This window comes from Notothenia rossii (assembly GCF_949606895.1).
Source record: "Notothenia rossii genome assembly, chromosome: 5".
Taxonomy (NCBI): Eukaryota; Metazoa; Chordata; class Actinopteri; order Perciformes; family Nototheniidae; genus Notothenia; species Notothenia rossii.
Window position 1 is genome coordinate 19,168,990 of NC_136903.1, and position 10,298 is coordinate 19,179,287.

Sequence of the window (10,298 nt, forward strand, 5' to 3'; positions counted from 1 at the left end):
CTTTGGTTTCCTGTCTCTGCGTTTCCCCTCCCATCTTGTCTGTTTCTGCTGATTGTCTTGCACCTGGTGCTCGGTGTTGTCTCCTCCCCTCTCACCTGTGTCTTGTTCAGTTGATTAGTTTGTGTGCATTTAGGTTCTGGTTTTTCTGTTGGTCTTTGTGGGATTATTGATGATTTTGTTAGAAGGTTTTTGTGCTGAGGGATTTTTGTGTTTTGCCATGCCTGATTTAACTTTGTTGCTCGTTCCGCAATAAAAATATTTGTATTTGGATAGTCTGCATTTGGGTCCTGTGTACCTTGCCCTCCAGCCGTGACAGAATAATCCCACAAAGATTGACCCAGCAGACAGCCTGTACGAGGTTACAATTTGATGTGCTTTAAAAATGACTGTTGATATGCCTCCAGTAGTGAAGAGAGGCAGTCTATTATCTCAACGGCACGCCAAGAAGTAACCTCAAGGCCCTGGTTAAAGGAGTAACTACCCGAGTGGGTGGAGGACTTTTTTGGTAGTTTTGAGGTCAAACCTGTTTCCCGGCCTGCTAGCCCCTGGCAAGCTAGCCCCCCTGCCGGCCACAGTTCCCACAGTTACAAGGCTCCTTTCAAGGACCCTTTCGCTGGGTCTCGTCTGGCCTTTCGAGGACCTCTGAGCCTCCACAAGGCTTCAAGGCAGCATGGAAGGAAACGCAAGGCCAGGATTCCAGCCCCAGCTGCCATGGTTCCGGCCCCAGCAGCCATGGTTCAGGCCCTGGTTCCGGCCCCAGCAGCCATGGTCCTTCCTCTAGTCCCAACTCAAGTCCCTACTCAATTCCCTTCTCAAGTCCCTTCTCTAGTCCCTTCTCAAGCCCCTCTCTAGTCCCTTCCCTAGTCCCTACTCAATTCCCTCCTCTAGTCCCTTCCAAGTCCCTTCTCTAGTCCCTCCTCTAGTCCCTCCTCTAGTCCCTTCTCTAGTCCCTCAAGTTCCTCCTCTAGTCCCTTCCCAAGTCCTTCTTTAGTCCCTTCTCTAGTCCTTTCTCAAGTCCCTTCTCAAGTCCCCTCTCTAGTCCCTCCTCTAGTCCCTTCCCAAGTCTTTCTTTAGTCGCTTCTTTAGTTCCCTCTCTAGTCCCATCTCCAGTCCCTACTCTACTCCCATCTCTAGTCCCAACTCAAGTCCCTTCTCTAGTCCCAACTCTAGTCCCTACTCTAGTCCCTACTCTAGTCCCTACTCTAGTCCCTACTCGAGTCCCCTCTCGAGTCCCCTCTCAAGTCTCCTCTCAAGTTCCCTCTTGAGTTCCCTCTCAAGTCCCCTTTCAAGTCACCTCTCGAGTCCCCTCTCAAGTCCCTGCCCTATGTCCTGGTCCGTTGGAGGTTCCGCTGGGGGTCCTGCCTACTCCATGTCCTGTGCCGTTGGAGGTCCCGCCGACTACTCTTCTGCCGGGGGTCCTGCCAACCCTATGTCCTGTGCCGTTGGAGGCACCGCTGACTACTCTTCTGCCGGGGGTCCTGCCAACCCTATGTCCTGTGCCGTTGGAGGTCCCGCCGACTACTCGTCTGCCGGGGGTCCTGCCGACCCTATGTCCTTGCTGTTGGAGGCCCCGCCGACTACTCTCCTGCCGGGGGTCCTGCCAACCCTATGTCCTCTTCCGTTGGAGGCCCCGCCGACTACTCTTCTGCCGGGGGTCCTGCCAACCCTATGTCCTGTGCCATTGGAGGGTCCCGCTGACTACTCGTCTGCCGGGGGTCCTGCCAACCCTATGTCTTGTGCCGTTGGAGGTTCCGCTAGGAGTCCTGCCAACCCCATGTCCTGTTCCGTTTGGGGTTCCGTTGGGAGTCCTGTTGGGGGTCCCGCCGACGCCTGTCCCGCCGGGGGTCCCGCCAACACCTGTTCCGTTGGGGGTCCAGCCGACACCTGCTCCGCCGGATTTCCTGCCAGCACCAGGTCCTGTTCAGTTGGGGGTCCCGCCGGCGCCTGCTCCGCCGCGTTTCCTGCCGGCGCCGTGTCCTGTCCTGTTGGGGGTCCCGCCGGCAACTGCTCCGCCGGGTTTCCTGCCATTACCGTGTCCTGTCCTGTTGGGGGTCCCGCCGACGCGTGCTCCGCCGGGTTTCCTGCCGGCACCGTCTCCTGTCCTGTTTGGGGTCCCGTCGGCACCGGCCCTTGCTCCGTCGCGGGTCCCACTGGCAACGGCCCGTGTTCCGTCCGGGGTCTCGTCTGCGCCTGGCCCGCCAGGGGTTCCGCCGGCTCCTGCCCGTCCTTGTGCCCGGCCCCCTGGGTTCCCAGCCGCGGTCTTTGCCCTCGGGCCCGGCCCCCTGACTTTCCCGGCCGCGGCCCTCGGGCCCGGCCGCTGCCTTCGCCCTCGTGCCCGGCCCCCTGAGTTCGCCCACTGTGGCCTTCGCCCCTTTGTGGACTCTGCTTTGCCCCCGGGCCGTCCGCCCGAATCCCCCTCCTCGAACTCTGCCTTGCCCCCGGGCCGTCCGCCCGAGACCCCCTCCATGGACTCTGCCTTGCCCCCGGGTCATCCGCCCGAGACCACCTTCCGGGTCCTCCGTGCATTAGGGAATGGTGGTGATTCAAACTACGCAAGTGTGTCTTTGTGGGTCGGTGTGTGTTAGCATCTGTATATTGCCTGTACGTAATGCAGGCTCAGTAGATTCCAGCCTTCACAGACTATTGGCTTGTACAACACATTACTCTCTTCTTTAATATCTCCAGTTAATGTGAGTCTCTGGCTAATTGAAAATAAACTAGTCTATGTCTCCCTGCAGTGCCTTTATAAAGCTGTTAAAGAGACATATACAGCCTTTTGATGCAGGACAAACATCAGAAACCTCCTACTGTATGCAAAGAATAGCTTGCTCTGGTGAATAAATCAATACATTATTTAATGCAGAGGCATCAGGTGAAGCTGTGGTACTTTTATTTCTTGCCAAAAAGGAATAGTTGATAAATCAGGAATATGTGGAGATAAAACCACACATAAAGCCAGAGCAGAGCGCACGTCTCCAGTGGCAGTGATTTACAGCAGGCTGAGCTAAACTGCTTACCGTCAGGAGCTGTAATGGATGCCAGCGTCTGCTCTTAATTTCTGTGGCTGGGGATAGATATTGCTGCTGTTATTTTTCTCCCAAGGCAATTTCACTGATGTCTCCCAAGGTACCCTACTATGTTATATTTAAACCATATGGGCGCAAAATGATGCAATTAAAAACACGCCGAAAGCCTCTGAAATTGATCACTTAGATGGGCAATTTCGGTTTCAATAAGCAGTGTGATACACAAAATGTCTACAGCTTCTCCTACTGTGGATCTCCTAATGAGTCCCAAGAGCTGATATAAGAAGATAGAGATGCATTTGTAAGAGATGAGCTGGAACATTTAGAATACAATAAAAATATATCTGGTATTAATGATGGCAATTGTAATTATTGTGTTTGGATGAAGGATGTGGGCTCTCAAACGTGTGTATAGATTAGCAAGAAAGTAAAAGATCCCTCCATGTTTCACTATCTTACACACACACACACACACACACACACACACACACACACACACACACACACACACACACACACACACACACACACACACACACACACACACACACACACACACAGAGAGAGAGACAGGGACAGACACACAAACACAAACAGACCCACACACACACACACACACACAAACACACACACACACACACACACACACATACACACACACACACACACAAAGCCTTGTCCCTGGAATCAAATATAAAATACTTTAGTTTTGCTTTGAATTTTCCCTGGTGGCTCATGAATCAGATATGTGTAAGTATCAATGCTACAGTGAGCATGCATATTTACAAACATAGTTATTTACAACTTGCATAGACTCGTGCTTTGGCAGCTCATCAGAAAAAAGGATCGATATGGATATGCTGCAACAGGTTTGCCTCCAGATAGTGTTCCCTCCTGCCACCTGCTGTTTATGGAGCCCATTGCAGCTTTTTGGGTGTCACTTATCCTCAAACTGGTTCCCTGATCTCACTCAGTGCGGATCTTTGCTTGTCAGAAAGAATACAACAGTCATCTGTCTACAGCAGAGTTTAATATGTAAATTCAAATAAAAGGTCAGATGATCCATTAATCCATTCCCAATGTTCAATTGGGCAAGAGAGAATAATAAATAAGATCATGGCTCCACCCAACCATTTCCAATTGCTCTTATACCAAAACACTGCTACATGCCAAACTGCACCACCAGGTGAGGGAGTGAGATATGCTTCAACTCCCCGTGCCGTTTCACAGATGATGCAAGTGTTCTATTATATTCAGGTCTCTTAAATAACCAGTAGATGGCATCAGCAGTTAAATATTAACGATTGGGACCTCAGCAACCACTATCAATATAGTGTAATAGCTGTTGTATTAGAGATGGCCATTATTAATAAAGCAACAGCCTTAAAAAAAGATGTTCACCCAGCGTACAATATGAACATGAAAAGCTGTGAGAAAAGTTTATAGCAATATGATATTTGATGTTTTTACTTATTTAGTTAGTAGAGAATTGTTTAGATTGTATGTAAATTGGAGGTGCCATAAGACACAAAACATACAGTAAACAATGCTAGAGCACATGAGCCTGAAAATCAATGTGATCAAGATGATGCCATTAGTGGACAGCTGGAAGAGTTCAACTCAGTGTGACAGTGCTATTGGCAACCGAATGAAAGAATAATTCTCGATTACAATGAATGAATGACTGAATGAATGAGTGGCTGAATGAATGAAGACCAAGCCTGTGTGGTTTTGCAAACTGAATGAACGGATACACAGGCCACATCACAGTGACAGGCTGCCCACTGTGGCTGATGGCCTTTCTTCATTTGATGGCAGTTAACTAGGTTTCGGGTCTTGCCTCTCCTTCCACTGGATGACCGCTCTTTTGCTATTTTTATCCCCGTGGTGCTGTTTCTGTTTCTCAGCCAGCCAGCAGAGAGGAGAGCAGAGGTGCGGGCGTCTCTCATCACACCCACCTTTCTCTCTCTCTCTCTCTCTCTCTCTCTCTCTCTCTCTCTCTCTCTCTCTCTCTCTCTCTCTCTCTCTCTCTCTCTCTTTCCAAAAATAGCCTTGAGTCGTGATCAGCTCGTCCTTGGGAGAGAGAGAGGGGGGGGGGGGGGGGTGAGAGAGAGCACTGTATTATTGCTAAGAATCAGAGGAGGGTTATGGATTGATACAAATAGTCACCCCCGCCAAGCCAACCCCAGCGCAGGCTGAATTAATGTGTTGCTATTTTTGGGAGCCCCGTGTTTCCAGGGGAGACCTAATGACGCAATGACGTCAATGCGGGTCAATCGCAGACTGGAGGAATTGAGTGGCTTCCATTTGGGGCTTTTGCAATATTTCCTACAGAAAGGATGGAAACGAGTACAAAATGGAAGTATATATTTCCTCCAAAATTGAACGAAAATAGAGGTGAATCCAAATGCAGAAGTGAAAGGATCACAGTGGCATCACGTCGTCCCAACCCTTCGAGCAGAAGCGATAGTAAGGGAGGTGTGTATATAAGGATGCTTTTTTTCCCCTCCTCATCCAAAGCGCATATGTGGGATGATTCCTGCGAGTGAATAGCTTTTTGGAATAACGTTTTCGAGAAAATCTTCGTTGTAATGATTTGATCTGATGTAGCGTACACAGCTCCGGCTGTTTGTTCTTCGTATGATCTATGTGTGTATAGTGTCTTGTGTTCCTGCTTAACAATATGCGCTGTCTATATCTCTGAAAAAAAGCTTCATGTGATTATACTCTGTTTTATTAGCATTGTATTTGAATCTGATCCTTTCTTTCTCCCAAGGGCTTTACACAATCCCGACCTATTCCAAGCGCTCGCATCTAGACGCGCAAAGGTAACGAGCACCTTCTCCCTCATCCAACATATCATTAATTAATACATCTATTGGCAGTTTATTTTTGCATTTAAGTTGATGCTGTTTCTTGTGCCAGCCTTTGTCTTTACAACTCTAACCAGGATGTGTATTGTAGTAAATGGCATATCAGTTATTGTGGCTCCAGATTGTGCGCGTCATGGTGGCTCGGCGACCTGCCGACGCGCACAGCCAAACGTTGGTGATGCGTGGAGATTTCGTATTTTCCCAAACTTTGAATTCGCCTGTGGATCTTCTCTTAGAGTGAAAGTTCAAAAATGTTTGTCAGGTGATAGTGGTGTCATTTATGTGTGTTTATTGCGCACTGCTAGCGAGCACATCCATCATGAGAGGAGGGTTATTTTTCACTGGCTAGTAAGTCTGCTGGCCAGGCTACGTGGGTAAAGGCAGGATGAATTTACAGTGCAACCCCTCGCAAGAATAACCCCAGGAGTAATGCATGCAGCAAGAAGATCCTGCTTACACACACACACACACACACACACACACACACACACACACACACACACACACACACACACACACACACACACACACACACACACACACACACACACACACACACACACACACACACATTTTGTTGGACACAATCTGACAGAAAGAAAAACAGACAGACCGTTTTGAACACACACACACACACACACACACACACACTCACACACACACACACACACACACACACACACACACACACACACACACACACACACACACACTTACATGCACAGTGTCGTGAGAGGAAGTGGGGGGGGGGGGGGGGGGGGTATTTTAGGGCGTTTACCGGCAGGGCTGGTGAGGCTTTCAAAACCATGGACAGCTCACATGAAGATCATCCATTGTGGTCCACTCTTCTCTGTCCTTCTGTCCGCACGGGCTGCAGCTTTATTTGGCTGTAGCACTTCATAAAACATTTCAGATAACTCTTCCTTTCATAGTTACGTAGTGAAAAAAATACTTAGTACAGCACCGATACTGATATTTTACCTTTTAATCAATGAAAGCCCCACACATGATATCAAGATTTGACTCTGTGGCTATTGGTTTGACGTCAGCTGTACACTATAAAAACATCAGTGTCGTATTCGGTTGAATAAATAAAATCTGAGTATTTGTCTTCATGCACAATCTTGCCTTAACACCAACTTTTGGATACACAATTGACATCTGATCTTCTGAAACCCACATTTTCCCTCTCTCGCTTTGTTCTGACCTATAATTTGATACATCATGCTAATCTTTTGACTTTTTTTACCTTTTCTATTTCACAAACAGTACGTCATTCTTGTAATCTGTAAGAAACGTACTAAGTGCATGCTCTTGGATGTTTTTGTGTTATTCACATGCTCAGTGTCATGGAGTTCTCCTTGTTGATGGAGAAACAAAAAAATATAAATCTCAAATGTTTATTTTAACTTTATATTGTTACATTAACTATTACACCCATTGTCAGTAACTGGCTTTCTGAAGGCGTAAGGTGTAAAGGTAAATCACAAAGAGGAATGCGTAGAAACCAGAATTTAGCACATTTTCAAGATCTAGTTTTTTCAATGTAATAATTTCTATAAAAGGGATTCCTTGTTTGTCTAATAATGAATAGACTTAATGATGGTACATTTGTGCATGTGGATTAGGTTTGGTGTATTGCAATTGCTTCCTTTGCTTTATAATTAGCCACCTATCCCATTCAGTTTTTTTGCTGTTTTATTATTTAAGCATTTATGATCAATGGCAGATTTTATGCTTTGTTAACTATAGACTATAATCATACATGATCCTTATTCCCTCTTTAAACTCTAAAATAAGCTGAAATCTGAGATGTACATTTAGGTTTTACACGCTGGTGTGGACCTGCTAACATTAACCTCCTACTTTAAAAAAGGATTATTCATGTAATCAAATGAAATGTGCTAGAACATATTCACATAAAAGGTTCTGGATGCTAACATATATTATGTTTTACACTTATTTGTTGGTCTTATGGACAACGTATAACAAATGGTTTACACACTGAAGTCCATGAGAGTGAGGCCTACTGGAATGGGGTTATACTGAACATATCTGCACCATGTACAATGTTTTATTCCATTTTAGTTGAATAAGTGTAATGCTTTCGTTTCAGTCAGTGCTCTACTCACCCATACAAACTGAAATAGCCAATGCAGTTGATAATAACAAAAGAGTGCTCTTCAAATGTGGATATTTTTTTTTTACAGCTTGACGTTTATGTCAAATCTGAGAAATCCAATAGAAGATGTTGAAAACAAACAATGCAAATGGCGATTGTTGTTACAGTACATGACTCATTTTGTTATCAATTTACGTTCCGTCTAATAGATCTGCGACTTTGTGTTTCAGATACTGGATCAGCTGTGTATGATCGTCTGCCATCAATAAGCAGTTTTGTTCTTTTCAGGTCTTTTTGCGGTCTGGGCTTGCTGTCAAATGACTATCCAGGAAGCCCTTACCCCAAAAAGCATCTGCAAGGGACCCTTACATCAAGGACAATTTGGAACAATTGTTTGAGTTCCATCATAAGCTCAATGTATGTATGGTGAAGCCTTACTTTCTCAATGTACATCAATTGAGTGAGAGTGTACAACTGAGAAAAAGTGCATTTTACTTTCCTATTCAACTAAGGAGTGTGTAGTTTATGTCCTCAACTAAAAAAGTCATGCCTGCAGTGTCAGAGTTTAAACTTTAATCATAATGTAAATCATTCAACGATTAACTTGCTTTCACTGAACACCAGCAGGACCCACTGCTCCAAGTCAAGGGGTTTGAAGCACTGCTTCAGCTCTCCAGAAGAGGGCAGCATTGCTACAAAGTTTGACTGTGAGGAAATCTGATTTAACGCCACGCAAACAAAACAAATCAGATAAAGCTGTTAAAGTGATTACCATGATCTTGATACAGGTGTCCTTGTGTATAGTGTATAGTATGGCATAGGTGAATAAAATACTGTATTTTAGTTTTGCTAACAACCTTTAATGTAACCCAGTTTTAACATGTGTATTCATTTGTTTGGCTGTATCTAATACATATTTATTTTATCTGGAAGCATGGATTACTCCATAAACCTTTTTGAACATGTTTTGTCTCTGTCTGACCTTTAGCAGTTCAATCAACAATGCATTGGGGAATCAAGTAAGTGATTGGAACATGCCTCAAAACAATAAACGATGTGTGTCCTTTTTTTAATAACTCATTTTTTCCAATTATCAATATTTCCCTTGCCATTGCGTTGTTTGGTGAACAGAAAAAAAGTACAATCAAGTGTAAGCGCATTGATTTACCTTTTATGAAGAACTGTGATGCATATTCTGTCAATGAGACACACCCAAAAATTGTATAAAAACGACTTCATCCTTTGTTCCGTTGTCTCACGGCATGAAACATGTTTTACATAAAACTCTAGTTCTTGTGTTACATGGCTGGCCAGGTCTTGTGCCTTGCGCCCAGAGAAACGTCAAGCAAAGAATAAACTTTCTAAAAAAATACAACAGGGGCATTGCCCCTGTAACACTGATCAGAAACCCCCCTTTGGCCCCCCTCCAAAAAAAGGTTACAATATTACGATTTATTGTAACTAAATCAAATCAGAGACCCGGATGTAGTGGAGATTAAACTGTTCATTACCTTATATAAAAGCAAATACTGTTTATGTTTTTTTTACTAAATTGTCACTTAAAGTTACTAAAACATATACTCTAAATGAAAAAAACGACTGAAACAAAGGATTGTAACTTAAATACAAATACAAATACCTTTACAAAAACAAATACCAATTACTGTATTTTATGTTTATTTTACATAATTACTTTATACTATCTTTGTCTTTTTAACCCGCTTGGATTGTGCCCCTCTCATGAAATAACTGCCCCAGCCTGGCCTCCCCAGTAAAATTGGTCTAGAACCGCCACTGCTGTCAAGCCACCAATCTTCAATCCCCTGTAATGTAGAATTTCATTGGCTGTTCCCCTTCCCATCTGTTGCTCTCTCCTCTGTATAAATGACATTTCTTTTCTGTTTAACCGAGTCAGAATTCCTTTCCACATCAGTGGAACAACCTGTCCTTTCCAGCTGGAAATAAGATTGATTCTGTTAAATGCTATAACTTTTTATTAAAATGGCGCAACTTTGGTTTAAGCTTGTATATGTGTTCTTTTCTTACCAGAAGGTGATTAATTGTGGAATTTCCACCACAAAAACGTTTTCAATTGAATTTCTACAGCAGAATTTTAATGTCAGATCTTTAGTTTTTAAATGAGTCAGCTTCTGTTTGCTTCAGTGCCAAGGTCTGAGTTTGTGTGTGTTTTTACACAAGAGCGTTTCCCCGTGCAAGCCTGCATTGATTTAGAAAATGCAGAAGGTACAGTACTACAATCTATTACCGTCTAATGTT

The 10,298-nt window shown here is 44.6% G+C and overlaps 1 long non-coding RNA gene across 1 annotated transcript; it reads left to right on the forward strand.

Moving 5' to 3' along the window:
- Window positions 1-5,148: 5,148 nt before the first annotated feature.
- LOC307041959 lies at window positions 5,149-10,036 on the forward strand. Its single transcript, XR_013808952.1, has 3 exons — window positions 5,149-5,504; window positions 5,803-5,854; window positions 8,252-10,036. It is a non-coding gene; the product is annotated as an uncharacterized lncRNA (long non-coding RNA).
- The last annotated feature ends 262 nt before the right edge of the window (window positions 10,037-10,298 follow it).